This window comes from Zingiber officinale, chromosome 9A (assembly GCF_018446385.1).
Source record: "Zingiber officinale cultivar Zhangliang chromosome 9A, Zo_v1.1, whole genome shotgun sequence".
Classification (NCBI taxonomy): Eukaryota; Viridiplantae; Streptophyta; class Magnoliopsida; order Zingiberales; family Zingiberaceae; genus Zingiber; species Zingiber officinale.
Window position 1 is genome coordinate 123,077,724 of NC_056002.1, and position 21,121 is coordinate 123,098,844.

The 21,121-nt window shown below is 34.4% G+C and overlaps 1 non-coding gene across 1 annotated transcript; it reads right to left on the reverse strand.

Annotated features, from left to right (window-relative positions):
• Nucleotides 1–404: 404 nt before the first annotated feature.
• Nucleotides 405–510, reverse strand: LOC122022058. Its single transcript, XR_006122805.1, has one exon. It is a non-coding gene; the product is annotated as a small nucleolar RNA R71 (small nucleolar RNA).
• Nucleotides 511–21,121: the final 20,611 nt, after the last annotated feature.

Below are 21,121 nucleotides of genomic sequence, written 5' to 3' on the forward strand. Positions count from 1 at the left end.
ATATAAATGTTTACCTTCTCTTTCAGCACGGCCTTGCTGGGTTCACCGGTTACTAAGGCTAACTAAAGGTTTAGAGGACCCGAGAGGTCCCGGGTTCGATTCCCGCTTAAACCATTTTACTTTTCTATTTATTTTTGTTACTTCCGATACTCCAAAAATTCCAGAAAAATATCTAATAATTTCAGAAAAATCATAGAATATTCCTAAAATAGTTTTGAGAATTTTCGGGCGTTACAACATCAATGGGGTTCCTCCAGAAGCCATCAGATTATTATTGTTTGGGTTTTCTTTGAGAGACAGAGCAAAGACTTGTCTAAATTCCTTGCCTCCAAATAGTATCACTTCTTAGGCCCAGTGTGAGCAAGTTTTTTTGGATAATTTTTTTCCACCAAGCAAGACAGCACATCTTAGAAATCTAATTATAAGTTTCAAGCAAACAGATTCTGAATCTCTCTATGAATCTTGGGATAGGTTTAAGGGAGTGCTGAGAGACTGCCCACATCACGAATTGGAAAAGTGGCTCGTGATTCACACCTTCTACAATGGTATTAATTATCAGACAAAGGTTTCCTTGGATTCTGCCGTAGGCTCTGCACTAATGAACAAGGGACTTGATGAAACCGAAGATATCATTGAGAGTGTGGTTCAGATTCACCGCCAATGGGCCTCAGAAAGGAGCTCAGGAGCAATCAAGATAACGGGAAAATATAGCGTGGATGCCTTAGACTTAATTACTGTAAATCTTGATTTACTATCTAAGCAATTTGAGAATTTAAATTCACGCCCTGTAAATGCAATTTCTATATCTTGTGAAGTGTGTGGAGCCTCAGATCATGTAAAAGATCCTTGTCCCTTTGGAGCTATCAATATGCAAGTATCTCAGGTGGAATAGTGTGATGCTATTGGTAACTATAATCAGAGGCACAACAATCCTTACTCCAACACTTACAACCAAGGATGGAAAAATCATCCTAACTTCTCATACAAGAACAGTCAAGACTTTGGGCAACAATCAGGGCAACAGTCTAATCCACAACCAAGTCATTTTGAAAAGCTATTTGAAGAGATATTGGCTAACAAAAATGAGATGAAGTCAGATATCAAGCAAATGAACATTTAGTTGAACAACTTGGAAAAGTAGATAAATACAAGAATAGACAACCAAAATAAGCACATCAATGCTTGAAAACTAAGTCGCTCAAATAGCTAGTTCTTCTTCCTCAAGAGTACAAGGAAATTTTCTTGATAAACCTGAATTGAATCCAGTGGAGCACTGCAAGGCAATTGAGCTAAGAAGCGGACAGACCTTGGGTATTCCCCAAGTGACCGCTATAGTCGAGGATGGAATTAATTATAATAAAGATCCATCTACTTCCTCTTTCATCCCAGAGCAGGAAAAGAAGAGGAGATTACCATTGAGGTTGGAAAGCTCTCACCTGCAACTAAAATTCAAACAGTTCCATTTCCTCAAAGATTGCTCAGAGCACAGAAGGATGTAGAGTTTGAGAAATTTCTAGAAAAGATCAAAGAAATCTGCATTGATATACCATTGTTGGATGCTCTGCACCAGATGCCTAAATTTGTCAAGTTTATGAAGGATATAATTTCAAACAAAAGGAAGAAGGAAGGGTTTGAGATAGTTACTTTAACTGAGGAAGTTAGTGGATTTCTTCTAAATGTCTTACCTCCTAAATTCCAAGATCCAGGTAGTTTTTCGATACCATACAAAATAAAAGGTACAATTATTGATAAAGCCTTTTGTGATCTTAGAGCTAGTGTTAGTCTCATTCCATATTCCATGTGAAAGAAATTGGGGTTGATGTTGGAACCCCAAGGTTGCTTTTGGTGTGATCAACCAAGTTATGTTAGGTCCTGTTATGTTTTGATCCCTGTGTATAAGTGTGCAAGAGCTTAGAAGCACAGGAAGTCGAGCGAAAGACGCAGCTAGCAAGAAGAACGGCACGGGGAGAGTCGACAGGCTTGGTGTGTATAAGGGACGAGGTGCTATGGAAGAGTACACCGGTGGACGAGAAGGATGCACGCGACGGTCCGAGGGACAAGAAGCCGGGGAGGAAAGCTACTCGAGAAGAAGGTCAAAATTGAGTTCGGGTGACCCCAGGTGGGTGACCTACATAAACTTATTCATTGATTAATCCATTTAAGAATGTAGATTTAACATCCATTTGATAAAGTTTAAATCCTTTATGGGTTTCATAGTTAAGTAACATCCTAATGGACTCAAGTCTGGCTACTGGGGCATATGTTTCATCAAAGTCAAGTCCCTCTACTTGACTAAATCCCTTAGCAACTAGTCTAGCCTTATTTCTAATAATTCCCCCAGTTTCACTTAGTTTGCTTCTGAATACCCATTTTATTTCTATTATCTTTTTATTTTTAGGTGGTGGTATTAAGTCTCAGACTGTGTTTCTCTCAAATTGGGCTAGCTCTTCTTGCATGGCTATAATCTAGTTTGGGTCAAGTTGTTGGAATATATACTAAAAGCCTAGCTTTTTGTATAAACATTTACTTAGAAATAAGAATCATATTGGTCAAATATCTACATTTATAAGTTAAGTGTAGTTGTTCGATTAATTTATATTATACATAACATGGTGTGTGGTGTCACATACAGAAGATCATGTTATCAATTCCTTATAAATTATAAACAGTAACTCATGACTGAGATGGAAAGGAACAAACCATTGGAATAGTCGTAGTGTAATTAGGTATTAGTTTATCTTAACTGATAAATTACACTAGTACGCTTTGAGTGTATTGAGCAGGACCATTTAAGGTAAGTTATTTTTATACTGACTTAATAAAAGAACAAGACTTTAGTTATTATGGAAGTGTGTGCTCCTAATCCTAATATAATAACAAGCACATATATTTAGTATTTATTTCTTTGACTTATCAAAGGGTGAGATTTAGCTCGATAAATCAATAGGCCCGATAAGTTGGGAAATGATATTACTTATAGTGTATGTTGTTAATTATAGAAGGAAACTGTGTCCTACTAATCTAGGTTAATAATGTCCCCAAGAGGAGCTCATAAATATTGTCATGTTAAACCCTGCAGGTGGACTTGGTTCGACACGACAATAAGGTTGAGTAGTACTACTATTGGACTAAGATATTAATTAAAGTGAGTTGTCAGTAACTTAATTAATTAGTGGACATCCGACACCTTAAACACAGGGAGATTAACACACTCATGATAAGAAGGAGCCCAAAATATAATTTGGGATTGGTGCGGTAGTTCAATAATAATTCTTTAGTGGAATGAATTATTATTGATGAAATTAAGTGTAACGATCCAATTTTCCTCATTAGGAGTTCTAAAAATTCTTAAAAATATTTAGAAATATTTTAGAAATATTCTAGAGATTTTTAGAGTATTTTTATGTAATTTTTGGAGGTCGTTTGGTATTTTTACTAAACGAAGGAAGTTTCGACAAAAAAATGTCCAAGCCGAGAATTGAACCCACGACCTTTGACTCGGTCAAAACCCGGCTGACCAGGTGGGCAAACAGATTTTTCTATTTAGAAAAGGTAGCGAATTTATTTAAGATAGTTAACAGAATATTGGATTATAAAAGGGATAAGTTGATCTTGGATTTGTCTGTTTAGAAAAGGTAGCGAATTTATTTAAGATAGTTAACAGAATATTATAAAAGGGATAAGTTGATGTTGGATTTGTCTGTTTAGAAAAGGTAGCGAATTTATTTAAGGAGTTAACAGAAATATTAAGTTATAAAAATGGATAAGTTGATGCTCTGTTTTCCCGTGACTTAAACCATTCTCTCCTTCTCTTCTGCGTACGATGGCGGAGCTCGGGCAGAAAACGAAAGGGGGTTAGGGCATAATCTCCGGCGGTCGGCCAAGGTCCTAGAAGCCATTTTTGTTCGGTTGTGAGTCCAAGAATCAAGGTAAGTGCTTCTCACCTGCAGTAGGAGTAGTTTCGGACCTTTGTTCTTCTTGAATTCGAAGCATAAGAAGCGCTTATAGTGCAGATTTTTAATTAAGCCTATAGTGCAGATTTTAATTAAGCTTATAATGCAGATTTTTATGTAGAGCTTATATTGCAGATTTTAATTAAGCGCTTATAGTGCAGATTTTTAATTAAGCCTATAGTGCAGATTTTAATTAAGCTTATAATGCAGATTTTTATGTAGAGCTTATATTGCAGATTTTAATTAAGCACTTATAGTGCAGATTTTTAATTAAGCCTATAGTGATTTTAATTAAGCTTATAGTGCAGATTTTTATGTAGGCTTATAGTGCAGATTTTAATTAAGCTTATAGTACAAATTTTATGTTTGCATAGTATGCAGAAATAGTGCAGCATAGAATGCAGAATCTTGATTAGAATAGTATGCAGAATTTTGATTAGCATAGTATGCAGATTTTTATTTATGCATTTCAAAGTTAGAATTTGTTTAAATATTTCTGTTTTTAAAGAAGCATTCTTTTATTAGAGGTATTAACAAATATAAGAAAGATAAAGAAAAGAAAGAAAAAGGCCAAAGCCTTAAGTATATCCCAAAGTCAAGACTTTAGGGATTTTTGGCACACAAGGTGCTTGTTAAAATATTGAGGCATTATATATTAGAAGTATTAAAAGATAACAAGTATTTTACTTTTATCAGTGACATTGTACTGGACTCTCAGTTGTCCTTGGGTTGGGCTCCCATAGTCGTCCCTAGGTTTAGATAACCTAGTAGCAACGGCACGGCCGACGGTCGACGGTCGACGACCCGAGGGTCGCCAAATGGACAGCCAAATGGGTCGGGTCGTTACAAAAGTAAAAGCAAGTACAGTTGTCGGGCCCAAGAAGAAAGTTGATTATTATTTTGAAGTATTATAAGTATAAGTTTTTGAACAAGTAAAGTAAGTTTTACATAAGTATAAAAGTATTAAAGAAGAAGTTTTTAAACAAGTGAAATAAAAAAATAAGTTTAGAACAAATGAAATAAGTTTCATTTTGTTTTAAAAGCAGCAAGTTGAGTTTTCTTTTATGCTAGCAAGTTATTTAGATTAGCTTACTGTTCTTTGCTATTTTCTGAGCATGAGTAGCTTTACATGTTTAGCATTTCAGCCTGTTTGATTCCTTTATTATTAGATGAGCTTGAGTAGTCTTCAGTAAGTAATCAGTTAAATCATGTTATAGATATATGTACATACATATCGAGATTTTGTGAGTTAGATAGCGCTTACTAAGCATTTTGCTTATAGTTTGCATTTCCTCTTACTGTAGATACAGGAGAAGGAAAAGTTATAGCAAAGGAAGGCGACAAGGAGGTGCAGATGGATGTGTGATGCCTGGACTATAGAAGCCTTGGGACCTAGCATAAGAATTTATTAAGATTGTCATTTATTAAGAATGTATTAGATGAGTCATTTAGTCTTCTGCTGCTAGTTAATTGTATGTTTTGAGTTCTCCGAGAGTTTTAAGAATTTCTATCAACATGTGAACAAGGATAGTTAAGTAAAGTTAGTAGTCCAGTAGCGCTCCGCCCTCACAGACTAGTAGCGAGGAGGGTAGGGTGTTACATTAAGTTGGGTGTTCGGGGCGAACACGGGAAGCTTAATTTCATCGGGAGATCAAAACCAATTCCTCCTCTCGGTCCCTATCGTAGCCTCTTATTAATAAAGTATTATACCCACATATACCCACCTTTATACCCATCCTAAGGTGGCCGGCCAAGCAAGCTTGGAACCCAAGCTTGGGTCGGCCAAGCAAATAGGATGAGCCAAGTTGTGTGGCCAGCCCTAGCTTGAATCCAAGCTTGGTGTGGCCGGCCACATTAAATCAAAAAGGATTTTATTTTTTAAATCTTTCTTATGTGGATATCATGGTTTTAAAAGAGAGTTTAAAATTTAAATCTTTCCTTTTATAGCTTTCTACAAAAGATTAAGTGAAAGGTTTGATATCTTTCCTTATTTGTAGTTAAAAGGAAGATTTTAATTTTTGATAAAACTTTCTTTTTATGAAACTATCCTCATGATTTTAAAAGAGAGTTTTAAAATTAAATCTTTCCTTTTATAGTTTCTACAAAAGATTTGATATCTTTCCTTATTTGTAGATTGAAAGGAAGATTTTAATTTTTGATAAAACTTTCCTTTTATGAAACCATGTTCATGATTTTAAAAGAGAGTTTTAAAATTAAATCTTTCCTATTATAGTTTCTATAAAAGATTAAGAAAAGATTTGATATCTTTCCTTATTTGTAAATTGAGAGGAAAATTTTCATTTTAAAGATAACTTTCCTTTTTGAAAATCATCCACATGTTTTAATAGAGAGATTTTAATTTATAAAATTTCCTTTTATAACCAACCATGAAGGGAAAAATTAATAGAGAAATTTTTATTTTAAAAATTTTTGGAAACAAATTAGGAAGTTTTAATTCTTGTGATTAAAACTTTCCTTGCTTGGAGAATTAGAGGTGGCCGGCCACTTTAATAAAAGAAAAGAAAATTGTTTTTTATCAATTAAATTTTCCTTTTCATGGCAAAGAAAATAAGGAAGTTTTTATTAAAACTTTCCTTATTTGCCAAGACCAAGGATTATAAAAGAGAGGGAGGGGGTGCCTTCACAAAAAGAACTCTCTTCTATTCCTCTCCTCTCTTCCTTGGTGTGGTCGGCCCTCTTATTCTCCCTTTTCCTTTTTCTTTCTTCTCCTTGGCCGAACCTCATCATCTCTTGGAGCTTGGAAGGTGGTCGGATCTTGCTAGGAGAAGAAGGAGGAAAAGAAGGCTTTGTTTCTAGCATCCCTTGGAGCTTGGTGGTGGTGGCCGAGACTTGCTATCTCTTGGAGAAATTTGCTTGGCCGAAACTTGGAAGAAGGAAGAAGAAGGGCTTGGGTGGTTCTCGTCTTGGAAGATCGTCGTCCACACGACGTCCGAGATAAGAAGAGGAATACGGTAGAAGATCATGATGTTGTTGTATACAAAGAAAGGTATAACTAGTAATTATTTTCCACATCATACTAGTTTTTCTTTGTATGAATTCCAAACACAAGAGGCTAGAGATTCTAGATGTTCAGATTTGTTTCGAATTTGTGTTTCTTTTATTTTTCGATCTTGTGATTCGATTGTTTTTTTTTTGTTAAACCTAGAGTTATATAAGGAAATTAAATATTGAATTTCGTTAAGAGGCTTTGTCGAGGCAGTGGTGAATGTTCCCATACCCAAGAAGGTCAAGTGTCTTGCCATGTTTGACCTGGGAGCCGATTTTCGAAATAAATATCTAATTGAATTTGTAACATAGGTGGATTTGGATCTATAATGTTAATGAAATCCAAGTCTAAACCTCTAAGAACAGATAAGTTGAATTTGGAATCAATAATGTTAAGTTCCATTTGTGATTCCAAATTTAATTTCTAAAGAACACAATAGCTTGTTAAGAAAGGTTCAAAACTTGTACAAAATTTTTGTACAGGGGAACCGGTACGATATTCCTAGGACCAACCAACAATTGGTATCGGAGCTAGGGTTTGCCTCTGTGTGTTTGGTTTTTAGTTTAATTATGCACATGTCATACATATTTTAGGCAAGCTAATAGTAGAATATGCTAACTCTGTGGTTGCAGGCTCCAACTATTATGACTTAATGTGATTGTGTGAGATTGGACCCTTGGGCATGTTAAGGACATTTTATATGTGTGCATGATTGTATTTATTAAATACAGTAGGATTTGTATTAGCCTTAGGATTTTACTTTTTTGTTCGATCTAGACTTTATGTACATTCCCTTGTGGAATATAGGATCGATATATTTAAAATTCTATTTCTGTCACGGATCGTATCCTTGCGAGGCATGGTGCTATTGGAGGACCAGAAGCGCTGCGGAAAAGGAAGCTCGATGGACCCGACGGCATGAACCCTAGGGCTAGCAGCACACGAAGGACAGTGATGGAAGAAGCCATAATAGTTGGAAAATTAATTTCCATATTTATTGCTTTTATTTACTGTGATGTGTGTGTGCATTTGATGTGTACTTGCTAGGTTAAAATTTCTCACCTTGAATAACTAAGTGGGAGAGGGATTAGTAGATAAATTCCACGGTCTCCATTACTGGTTTGTAAGTGATGCGACAAACTTGCGTGTTGGCTCTGAGTGCCTCCCTCCCCATCGGATGATTTTGTTTGCAGATCACTAGATCAAACTTCCTTTATGGATGGTTATAGGAAATTGATTAGGAGCGTGTGATCTTCCCCATCGGAAGGGGCATAATCTTATTTAATGGACTAAGTATCAAGTAATGGTATACACTTAGGCGCATTTAATAGTATCCTCATCATCGGAGTCACTGCTATTATTTGTGTGACCGAAGGAAAACCAACTATTAATTTGTTATAAAGAAAGGTTGATAAGATAATAAAATTAAAACCCCCTCTTACAAATGTATGATTTTGTATACGTCCACATTATAGTGGTATACAAAATTCACAATGTTTGAGGTAATTTTATTTGTCAGGTTGACAAGATAATAAAATTAATGGGTAAAATCCCTCTTACAAATATTTGGATTTGTATACGTCCATACTATCGTGGCATACAAAATTCACGATGTTTGAGATAATTTTATTTGTCATAAAGAGAGATTGACAAGATAATTAATGAGTAAAACCCTCCTCTTACAAATGTTTGAATTTGTATATGCTCACACTATCGTGGCATGCAAAATTCACGGTGTTTGAGGTGTTGGTGAATTTAAATGATATTGTTTTGAGGAATCAATATTATTTTATATTCAAAGTTTTGACCAAATATTTGATCAAAGAAAGACCAACTATTAATTTTATTTGTTATAAAGTTAGGTTGATAAGATAATAAAATTAATGGATAAATCACTGGGATTTTGAGGTGTTGGTTTTGACCAAATATTTTTGGGATTCTTAGGATTTCAAATGTTTGTCAATTCCCTAGCTATTATACTATAGAATAGACTTAGTAGTCCCAATAATAATTGGAAACAAAACTTGGACACTAAGGTTGACTGCCCTCTCAGAACTGAGAACAATAAAGGTGTTTTCTTAGTTGTTGAAACATGTTAGGTGGTGTTATCTACCAGTACCTGGTGTGTAGATACGGGAACCACTGATCATGTCTGCAATTCATTGTAGGGTTCCAGGAAACCCGACAACTATATGAAGGAGAAATCACCGTCTACATGGACATTACTGCAAATATAGTAGTTGTTGCAGTGGGAGATATTTATTCTCTGATAGGAATAAAATATGGATTTTGAGAAATTGTCTTTACATACCAAGTTTAGAAAAAACTAGATTTCAGTCTTTAAACTATTCAAAGAACTTGATATTCTGTCTCTTTTGATAACAAAGTTGTTATCAAGAAAAAGAGGAAAGTTATCTGTTCTAGTACGTTGGTTGGCAATTTATATAAATCAAATAAATTCCACGATGCAACAAATGGAAATTAATAACACATCTTCTAACTCTAATAAAAAAACAACCTTTGGAAATGAACCAATCATATCTTTGGCATCTAAGGCTAGGTCATATTAACTTGAGTAGAATTCAAAAGATAATAGCCGATGAACTTTTGGGTTCATTGGTGGTGGAAAACTTTCCAACTTGCGAGTCTTGCTTGGAAGGAAAAATGACCGAGAGACCTTTTAAGTCTAAGGGGTATATAGCCAAAGATGTGTTGGAATTGGTTCATTCTGATTTGTGAGGACCTATGACTATCCAGGCAAGAGGTGGTTTCGAATATTTCGTCTCTTTTATAGACAACTATTCGAGATACGGGTACATTTACTTTATACGCCGCAATTCTAAGTACTTTGATAAGTTCAAAGAGTACAGGGCTGATGTGAAGAAACGTCAAGGTAAAAATATCAAGACACTGCGGTGAGATCGTAGTGGCGAGTACCTCTTAGGAGAGTTTAGGAGACACTTATCAGAAGTCAGGATTAAATCCCAACTGACTACACCTGGTACACCCCAACAGAATAGTGTGGCAGAAAGAAGGTATAGGACTCTTATGGAAATAATTAGATCGATGATGAGTTATTTAGAATTACCAAATTTGTTTTGAGGGTATACTCTGGAAACGGAAGTGAACATAGTACCTTCTAAATCAGAACCCTATACTCCCATAGAATTGTAGAATGGGTGTAAGACTAGTCTAAAGCATATTCAGATTTGGGGTAGTCCAGCACATGTGCTGAAGGGGGACACTGATAAGTTGGAATTAAGAACAAGAGTTCACTTGTTTATGGGTTATCCTAGAGAAACGAAAGGAGGTTTATAGTCCTAAAAATCATAAGGTCATTGTTAGCACCAATGCTCAATTTTTAGAAGAGGACTATGTAATGAATCACATGCCCATAAGTAAATTTGTTCTTAAGAAAATAATAAAGGACACGTCTAATCTAGTACCAATAGTACAAGATAAGATACCACAAGAAACTACAACACGTGTCACAAATAATGCACAATTACAAACAGTATCTCGTCGTAGTGGGAGGGTTGTTAGGTAACCAGAAAGATTCATATTTTGAGAGAGTCTTTGGAATTGATCCCTGGTGAACATGAACTTGATCCCCAGACATATGACGAAGCGCTCCAAGATAAAGATGCAGCATCTTGGCAAAGAGTAATGAATACTGAAATAGAATCTACGTATTCTAATAAAGTCCGGGAGCTTGTAGAATCACCAAATGGTGTAAAACCATTGAGTGTAAATAGGTCTACAATAGGAAAAGAGGGATAGACGGGAAGGTGGAAACTTTCAAAGCAAGGCTTATTGAAAAAGGAAACTTTTTCACCGGTAGTCATGCTTAAGTCTATCCGGATTCTTTTATCTATTGCTGCTCATATGGATTATGAGATTTGGCAAATGGATGTCAAGACAGCTTTCCTTAATGAAAGTCTTGAAGAAAGTATCTATATGAAGCAACCAGAGGGGTTCATTGCGAAGGGCAAAGAGCATCTAGTATGTAAGCTTAATCGATCTATTTATGGACTGAAGCAAAGCTTCAAGGTCTTGGAACATCCGGTTTAATGAAGTAATCCAGACCTATGGATTTATTCAGTGTCCGGATGAGTCTTGTGTATACAAGAAGTGTGATGAAAATGTGGTGGTATTTCTTGTACTATACATAGATGACATATTTGGTAGTTGAAACAATATCAAAGTGTTGTCGGAAGTAAGGGTATGGTTGTCCAAATAATTCGATATGAAGGACTTGGGAGAATGCACATATTCTTGGTATCAAAGTAATAAGGGATCGCAAGAAAAGAATATTATTGTTAGGATTGATGTACTCGGCTAGAGAGGGGGGGTGTGAATAGCCGTCCCAAATCGTTCGTTTCTTTCTACAAATCAGGTTAGTGCAGCGGAAATACAATAATAGAAACGAGAACGAGAAGATCAAATCTTAGACGCAGCGATGTAACGAGGTTCGGAGATGACTTCTTGTACTCCTCGGGGTGTCCGTAAGGTGGACGAAGCCTATCAATCCGTCGGTGGATGACAACTGCACATGCATCGTCCATGTCTAACTGTCTTTCTGTATTGTCAAACATCGAAACCATGACCAAAGTTTACGCTTGGTCAACTAGGTCAACCTTGACCTACTTGAAATTGCACCAACAATTATGATTATCCCAAGCTTCATATATCAATACGATCCTATCTCGTTTTAGCATGCAAGACTCCAAGTAAGGTTTTCTACCTTTTAGACATGGAGTAACTTTACCTAAAGAGATGTCTCCGAAGACATCAAAGGAGATAGAGGACATGAAGGCAGTTCCTTATGCTTCGGCTATCGGAAGTCTAATGTATGCTATGCACGAGACCGGATATCTACTTTGCTGTGGGCATGGTTAGCAGATATCAAAAATAACCCTGGATAGGGACATTGGACTACTGTTAAGCATATATTAAAGTACCTGAGAAGGACTAGAGATTATATGCTGGTTTATCAAGCAGATAATTTGCTCCCTGAAGGTTACACGGATTTTGACTTCCAATCAGATAGGGGCAATAGTAAGTCGACCTCGGGGTTTTGTGTTTATTTTAGGAAGTGAAACCATAACAATGGAAGAGTGTTAAGCATAGGTGCTTTTCGAATTCCACCATAGAAGCTGAATGGCTCAGAAACTTCATGATGGACTTAGACATGATTTCTAGTTTGCCCAAAAATTATTACAATTTATTGTAATAATAGTGGTGCAGTAGCAAACTTGAAGAAACCATAAGTCCATAAGGCAAGTAAACACAATAGAGCGCAAGTACCACCCAATACGAGATATTATATAACGAGGAGAAGTTGCTACCGCCTAGATTGCTTCAGGTGGTAACCTGGGAGATCCTTTCACTAAGGTCCTTAAGGCAAGAGCTTTTGATGGGCATGTTGAAGGGATGGGAATTAGATGTATGGCAGGATATATGGTAGCATAGTCTTTTAGTATAAGTGGGAGATTGTTGGAATGTATACTAAAAGCCTAGCTTTTTGTATAAACATTTACTTAGAAATAAGAATCATATTGGTCAAATATCTACATTTATAAGTTAAGTGTAGTTTTTCGATTAATTTATATTGTAGATAACATGGTGTGTGGTGTCACACACAAAAGATCATGTTATCAATTCCTTATAAATTATAAATAGTAGCTCACGACTGAGATAGAAATGAACAAATCATTGTAATAGTCATAGTGTAATTAGGTATTAGTTTATCTTAACTGATAAATTACACTAATACACTTTGAGTGTATTGAGCAGGACCATTTAAGGTAAGTTCTTTTTATACTGACTTAATAAAAGAACAAGACCTTAGTTATTATGGAAGTGTGTGCTCCTAATCCTAATATAATAACAGACACATATATTTAGTATTTATTTCTTTGACTTATCAAAGGTTGAGATTTAGCTTGATAAATCAATAGGCCCGATAAGTTGGGAAACGATATTACTTATAGTGTGTGTTGTTGATTATAGAAGAAAATTGTGTCCTAGTAATCTAGGTTGATAATGTCCCCAAGAGGAGCTCATAAGGATTGTCATGTTAAACCCTGCAGGTGGACTTGGTTCGACACGACAATAAGGTTGAGTGGTACTACTCTTGGACTAAGATATTAATTAAAGTGAGTTGTCAATAACTCAATTAATTAGTGGACATCCGACATCTTAAACACAGGGAGATTAACACACTCATGATAAGAAGGAGCCCAAAATGTAATTTGGGATTGGTGCGGTAGTTCAATAATAATTCTTTAGTGGAATGAATTATTATTGATGAAATTAAGTTGGGTGTTCGGGGCGAACATGGGAAGCTTAATTTCATCGGGAGACCAAAACCAATTCCTCCTCTAGGTCCCTATCGTAGCCTCTTATTAATAAAGTATTATATCCACCTATACCCATCCTAAGGTGGTAGACCAAGCAAGCTTGGAACCCAAGCTTGGGCCGGCTAAGCAAATAGGATGAGCCAAGTTGTGTGGCCGGCCCTAGCTTGAATCCAAGCTTGGTGTGGCCAGCCACATTAAATCAAAAAGGATTTTATTTTTTAAATCTTTCTTATGTGGATATCATGGTTTTAAAAGAGAGTTTAAAATTTAAATCTTTTCTTTTATAGCTTTCTACAAAAGATTAAGTGAAAGGTTTGATATCTTTCCTTATTTGTAGTTAAAAGGAAGATTTTAATTTTTGATAAAACTTTCTTTTTATGAAACCATCCTCATGATTTTAAAAGAGAGTTTTAAAATTAAATCTTTCCTTTTATAGTTTCTACAAAAGATTAAGAAAAGATTTGATATCTTTCCTTATTTGTAGATTGAAAGGAAGATTTTAATTTTTGATAAAACTTTCCTTTTATGAAATCATGTTCATGATTTTAAAAGAGAGTTTTAAAATTAAATTTTTCCTATTATAGTTTCTACAAAAGATTAAGAAAAGATTTGATATCTTTCCTTATTTGTAGATTGAGAGGAAAATTTTAATTTTAAAGATAACTTTCCTTTTTGAAAATCATCCACATGTTTTAATAGAGAGATTTTAATTTATAAAATTTCCTTTTATAACCAACCATGAAGGGAAAAATTAATAGAGAAATTTTTATTTTAAAATTTCCAGAAATAAATTAGGAAGTTTTAATTCTTGTGATTAAACTTTCCTTACTTGGAGAATTAGAGGTGGCTGACCACTTTAATAAAAGAAAAGGAAATTATTTTTTATCAATTAAATTTTCCTTTTTATGGCAAAGAAAATAAGGAAGTTTTTATTAAAACTTTCTTTATTTGCCAAGACCAAGGATTATAAAAGAGAGGGAGGGGGTGCCTTCACAAAGAGAACTCTATTCTATTCCTCTCCTCTCTTCCTTGGTGTGGTCGACCCTCTTATTCTCCCTTTTCCTTTTTCTTTCTTCTCCTTGGTTGAACCTCATCATCTCTTAGAGCTTGGAAGGTGGCCGGATCTTGCTAGGAGAAGAAGGAGGAAAAGGAGGCTTTGTTTCTAGCACCCCTTGGAGCTTGGTGGTGGTGGTCGAGACTTGCTATCTCTTGGAGAAATTTTCTTGGCCGAAACTTGGAAGAAGGAAGAAGAAGGGCTTGGGTGGTTCTCGTCTTGGAAGATCGTCACCCACACGACGTCCGAGACAAGAAGAGGAATACGGTAGAAGATCAAGAGGTTGTTGTATACAAAGAAAAGTATAACTAGTAATTATTTTCCGCATCATACTAGTTTTTCTTTGTATGAATTCCAAACACAAGAGGCTAGAGATTCTAGATGTTCGGATTTGTTTCGAATTTGTGTTTCTTTTATTTTTTGATATTGTGATTCGATTGTTCTTTTTGGTTAAACCTAGAATTATATAAGGAAATTAAATATTGAATTTCGTTAAGAGACTTTGTCGAGGAAGTGGTGGATGTTCCCATACCCAAGAAGGCCAAGTGCCTCGCCATGTTTGACCTGGGAGCCGATTTCCGAAATAAATATTTAATTGAATTTGTAACATAGGTGGATTTGGATCTATAATGTTAAGTATCGTTTGCGATCCAAGTCTAAACCTCTAAGAACAAATAAGTTAAATTTGGAATCAATAATGTTAAGTTCCATTTGTGATTCCGAATTTAATTTCTAAAGAACACAATAGGTTGTTAGGAAAGGATCAAGACTTGTACAAAATTTTTGTACAATGGAACCGGTACGATATTCCTAGGACCAAACAACACAAGTAAGGATTCAGCTATTGTTTTGGGTTCAATCTTTGAAATTAGGGATATTTGACTTAGATTCCTGAAGGATGACCTAGTCTGAATCCTTGGGTTTGGGTCACAAATTATTTGATCAACTGGATGATTTGGGTTGACTCTTAGGGTTTTGGAAGATTCATTTACTTGAAGCTGATCTTCTTCTTCATGAATTAGGTTTTCATTAGCTCCCCCTTGACTAGTGTTACCTTGAATAAAATTAATTGGTTGAATTTGGATTTGTTCTAAGTTTTGGTTGGTCTCTTCAAATTTCACATTTGAGGTTTCTTCGATTTTCAGTGTGACTTTATTATATATTCTATAACCTCTACTATTTAATGAATATCCTACAAATATTCTATTTTTTATTTTTGAGGTAAATTTTCCTAAGTGTTCTCTTGTATTTAGTATATAGACTGGGCATCCAAATACTTTAAAATATTTAATATTAGGTTATTTATTATAATATAATTCAAATAAGGTTTTATTGTGAGTTTTATTTATTGTAGTTCGGTTTTGTACATAACAAGTTGTACTAACAGCTTCTGCCCAAAAATATTTTGGTAAGTTATATTCATTCAACATTGTCCTAGAAGCTTCAAATAGAGTTCTATTTTTTCTTTCTACTATTCTATTTTGTTGAGGTGTTTTAAGACATGAAAATTCATGATGGTAACCATTTTCAAGACAAAATTGGTTAAAGTTGTGATTTTTAAATTCTCCTCCATTGTCACTTCTGATTCTTTTAATTTTTAGGTCTTTTTCATTTTCAACTTGTTTGCAAAAATTAGTGAAGATTTCAAATGTTTCATCTTTACTTTTTAAGAATTTTACCCAGGTAAATATAGAGTAGTCATCTATTATTACTTGGTAATATAGGCTTCCATTTATTGATTTGATCCCATGGGAATCAAATAAGTCTAAGTGTAACAGTTCTAGTATTGAATTTGTTTGTAGTTGATTAGTTGGTTTGTGAGTAGATTTTTCTTATTTTCCTTGTTGACAAGCATTACATATTGTTGAGTCTAAGTTGGATAATTTTGGTAAGTCTCTAACTAATCCATTTAACTTACTTATATTTCTAAAGTTGGTATGTGACATTCTTCTATGCCATAACCATATTTCTTCTTTTTGTGTTAAATAACACTTAAGTGAAGAAGAGGTTAGGTTAATTGCATAGATATTGTCTTTTCTAAACCCTTTTAGATTTATAGTAGAGTTATCTAAGTGCCTAATTAAGCATTTCGAGGATAGGAACTTAACCTTATATCCAGAATCACACAATTGACTAATGCTAAGAAGGTTGTACTTGAAATTTTCGGCATGTAATACTTTTTTAATAATAAAGTTAGTTTTGAAATCAATATTACCTATCCCAATTACCTTGAGTTTGTCGTTGTTTCCAAAGGCAACTATTCCTAGGCTTTTGTAGGTTAGTTGAGTGAATTTAATGTGATCCCCAATCATGTATTTGGAGCAACCATTATCCAAAATCCACATGGATTCTTATACAACAGGTAGGAGTTAAGATCAATTTGAATGTCTAAGTTCTTAGGGTTTCTTTTTAATTTAAGTTAATTTTAATTTTTAAGATAATTTTTAATATAATTTTAAGTTTAATTTTTAATTTTTAACTTAATAATTTTTTAAGTAATTTTTTAAGTTAAAATAAATTTTTAAGATAATTTTTAAGTTAAAATAAATTTTTAAGATAATTTTTAAATTAAAATAATTTAAAATATTTTTTAAGTTAAAATAATTTTTTAAAATAATTTTTAAGTTAAAATAATTTTTAAGTTAAAATAATTTTTAAGTTAAAATAACTTTCAAGTTAAAATAATTTTAAAGTTAAATTAATTTAAAATAATTTTTAAATTAAATTAATTTTTAAAATAATTTTTAAATTAATTTGAAATTGAATTTTGAATTTAGTTTTAAATTTAATTTAATTTGATTTATTTAAATTTAATTTTAATTTAATTTAATTTAAGTCCTTAGTCATCTCACCTAATCTATGTGTAACGACTAAATTTTTCCTATTTCGAGTTCTAAATATTCTTAAAAATATTTGGAAATGCTTTTAAAATATTCTAGAGATTTTCAAAAAAATTTAGAGTATTTTTATGCAATTTTTGGAGGTCGTTTGATATTTTTACTAAACGAAATAAGTTTTGACAAAAAAATGTATAAGCCGAAGTTTGAACCGGAAACCTCGGATTAAGCAGAGATTCGCTTAACCAACAAACCAATCACAGGTTTCTTAGTAAAACCCGAACCAAATAGTATTTAAGCTATAGTTGGAACATTTAAAATAAATTGGAAAAAGAGGGCGCGGCGGAGGAATCGAAGCCCAAACCTTTGATTCGGTTAAAAGTCGGCCGACTAAGTGGGCTGGCAGGTGGTGTTAATTAAGGAAAGAGAGAATAATATTTAAGGTATAGTAATTAATAAAAAATCTTAGTTATAAGAAAAGGTTTAAGTTTTTTTCCCGAAACCTAAACTTCTTCTCACCCGAACCTTTTCTCCTCTGCTTCTCGCGTACGACGGCGCCGTTTCTGCCCGAGCAAAGAAATACGAAGCCCTAGCTTCGTCTCCGGCGGCTAGCGAAGGCCTTCTTCCGGCGAACCTTGTGGATCCGAGCTCCTCTTGTCGTAGAGAACGCGTGAGCACGAAAGAGAAGCCGAAGTCTTCATCTCCCCGAAGCCCTAGCTGCTTCCTCCGGTTGTAAGTCCTAAAAGCAAGGGTAAGTGCTTCTCACCTGCAGTAGGAGTAGCCTTCGGATTCTTGTTTCTTCTTGTAGTTCCGAATATGCAATCGATTTCTTGTTTTCCAAACGAGTACGAATGGATCTACCTTAAGCTTGCTGTGCGGATTTCGTTGAGCCTGTAATTAGCAAGAACAACTTTGTTTAATGTTGTAGTTAACTCTATACTTTGGTGCAGATATGGATTCTATAAGGCTTAGGTTAATTCCAGTTTCGAGTTATTCATATTAATGTTATTCTGCAAGTTTAGTTCCAAGTTCTTGTTTCTTGTCTCATGACCAATCTCATTTGGTAGCATCTTCTTTGGGGAGTTAGCATATAATGACCATATTCTAGGGGAGTTTGAGCTGTGCAGGTGATCATCTGAGTCAAACCAATGGAATGCATCATAAATGCAATATATGTGCTTTCAAGAGATAAGTCAATCTATCTGAGTCAAACCAATGGAATGCATCATAAATACAATATATGTGCTTTCAAGAGATAAGTCAATCTTGAGCATAGATATATATCACAATTTAAAACTATAGAAAATGGGCGTAATCAATTGAACTAGGATAGTGGAGCTAGATCTAAAGGGCATTGTAGCAGAATTTCTCCTTTTGAGGTATTTGATTAGTTTTTAATTGGTTTATAGCATAATTTAGTTGCTAGGGATTTAGCCCTCTTTCCTTGTTCTCGGAACATGTTGCACAGAATTGAGTTGCTAGGGATTTAGCTCTCTTTATTTGCTTTTGGAACAAATGAAATTAAGATAAGTGATGCTAGATTTATGTATTAGTTTGGCTTTGAGTTAAGTACATATGAAGTTTTATAACAGAAGTGATCGAAGTGTTTTGCAAATAATGAACATGTAACAAGTCTATAGATCAAGCAAAATCTGATTGTAAATGTATGTACTATAACAAAAAAAAAAGAAAACATGATATGCGGATTTTCTAGCTTTCCTTTGAGGTTTAGACTTTCCTTTGCTGTATAGAGTTTCCTTGGGCTGTGCAGTATTGATTTCTTTGTCTTGGATTTCCTTTGCTGTTTGTGGGCAAGTTAATTTGAGACAATTATAGTGTTTGCACTAATAATTAATTAAAGGCGATGAGTTAGGAATTATCACTATCATTAGAAGTTGTACATGCCAAATTGGTGTTAATTCCAATCATACCTTCAACTATGTTCGTATGATTCACCTGCCAAACCTTTGAGATGAACCTGCTGGCTGAATATTATGGTGTAAATGTCAGGAACAACCCCTTTAGAGCTTAAGTGCAGAATTTTCCATCTTGTTCTTTAGCAGTGCAGTTTGGTTCTTCATTAAGTGCAGATTTAGTTTAGTTCTTTAGCAAATGCAGATTTTATTAAGATATAATGCAAAATTTTATTAAACATTTTATTGAGTTTAAGTGCAGATTTTTATAAGTGTAGTATGCTGATTTTGTTTTCTCTTGCTTTAAGATGTGCATGAACAGAATATAGCATATACATATATATACATAGCATGTAGTTTAGACTTTCCTTTCTATAATGAGTGGTTATAAGTGAGAAAAGACCAAGGTCTTAAATTGATCCTAAATTCCAGAAGTTTAGGATTAAAAGCACACTAAGTGTTTGAATAAATACCAAGGCATTTTGTTATAAGAGAATTAAAGAATAAAAAGTATAAGGAAGTTATAGTTAAAAAGAAAATAAGTATTTTACTTTTTAATGGCATGTACCGAACACAAGGTCCATTGGGTGGGCTCCTAGATCGCCCCTAGGCACAAGATCGCCTAGAAGTACCTTAGTAGTTTCGGGATTAGCTACCTCGACTCATATTAAGGATGCACGCAAATTGGTACAATGTCGGGCCCAAGAGAAGTTGATTATTATTTTAAAGTAATAAAGTATAAGTTTTGAAACAAATGAAACAAGCACCATTTATGCTTAGAGTCAGTAAGTTTAGCTTCTTTTAATTTGAAGCATGCAGTATTAGTTTTGTTTGTTTCCTGATTTGATATTTAGCATGATTAGCTTTATCTTCCACCGTGCAGTTTTATCCTTGTGTAGCATGATTAGCTATTAGAATTATATGAGTAGTTTTCTTAGCTTTTCTTTGCTATTAGTTTGACATGAGTAGTTATGTTTATGCTTTATTTACTTTTAGAGCATATAGTTTCTAGTTTTTTCTGTATACATGCATATTCGTGTTTTTGTGAGTTAGATAACGCTTACTAAGCAAATTTTGCTTATAGATTACATTTCCTCCTACTGCAGATAAAGGAAAGGAAAAGATTTAGCAAGGAAGGCGACAAGGCGGTGCGGATAGTGTGTGATGCCAGGACTATGGAAGTCTTGGGGCTAGAAAAGAGTTCTTTAGTTTTCTTTCTTTATTACTAAGTTTTCCATGTTTTAGTGGACTGTAAACATTTGAGATTGTACTTTATAGTTCATGTCATTTGAGTTCATGTTTGTTTTAGATTGTTATTACTGCGTGGTTGTGAAATATATATACCAGCCGCATGTGGCTGATGTTATTATTTGCATGTATTGATGAACTTAGTCACCGATACAGGGGAGATTTTGCCGAAATTTTTCGGTAGGGATTCCTCGTGGTTTTGATCACACCGGTTAAGTAGAGTTAATAGTTAAGTAGCGGTCACCTTAGAGAGTAGTTGAGTTATAAGTAGGGTGGTCGTTACAGTTGGTATCAGAACAGTCCCCATTCTCCAGCATCGTACATCAGCATCATCCTTGCTGTCTTCAAGTAAGAAAGTATTTAAGTTTTCCTTTTATGCTTTCTTTATTATTTGCAGTATAGAGTATTTACTCATATGCGCTTAGTAAGATAGAAGTTTTGTTTCTCTTTTATCCATATACCTAAGTTTATTTAGAAAGGATAGAGAATATACCAAGTCCTTTTCTTTGCATAATTAGATGTCAAGAAAAGGGCGTCCTCATACTATTCGTACTGAAAACCAAGATCAAGAGAATGAAGAGCTTAGATCAACTGAGCCCAATCTCTCTGAAGTTGTTGCCCAACTCCAGAGACAAGTAGTAGAGCAGCAACAAGTGATTGCCAATTTGATAGCCAATCAGCAGCCAATTCCTCCCACTCCTCCAACCATCAATGTGGAGACTCCAGTGGTGACTGAAGTTCCACCAG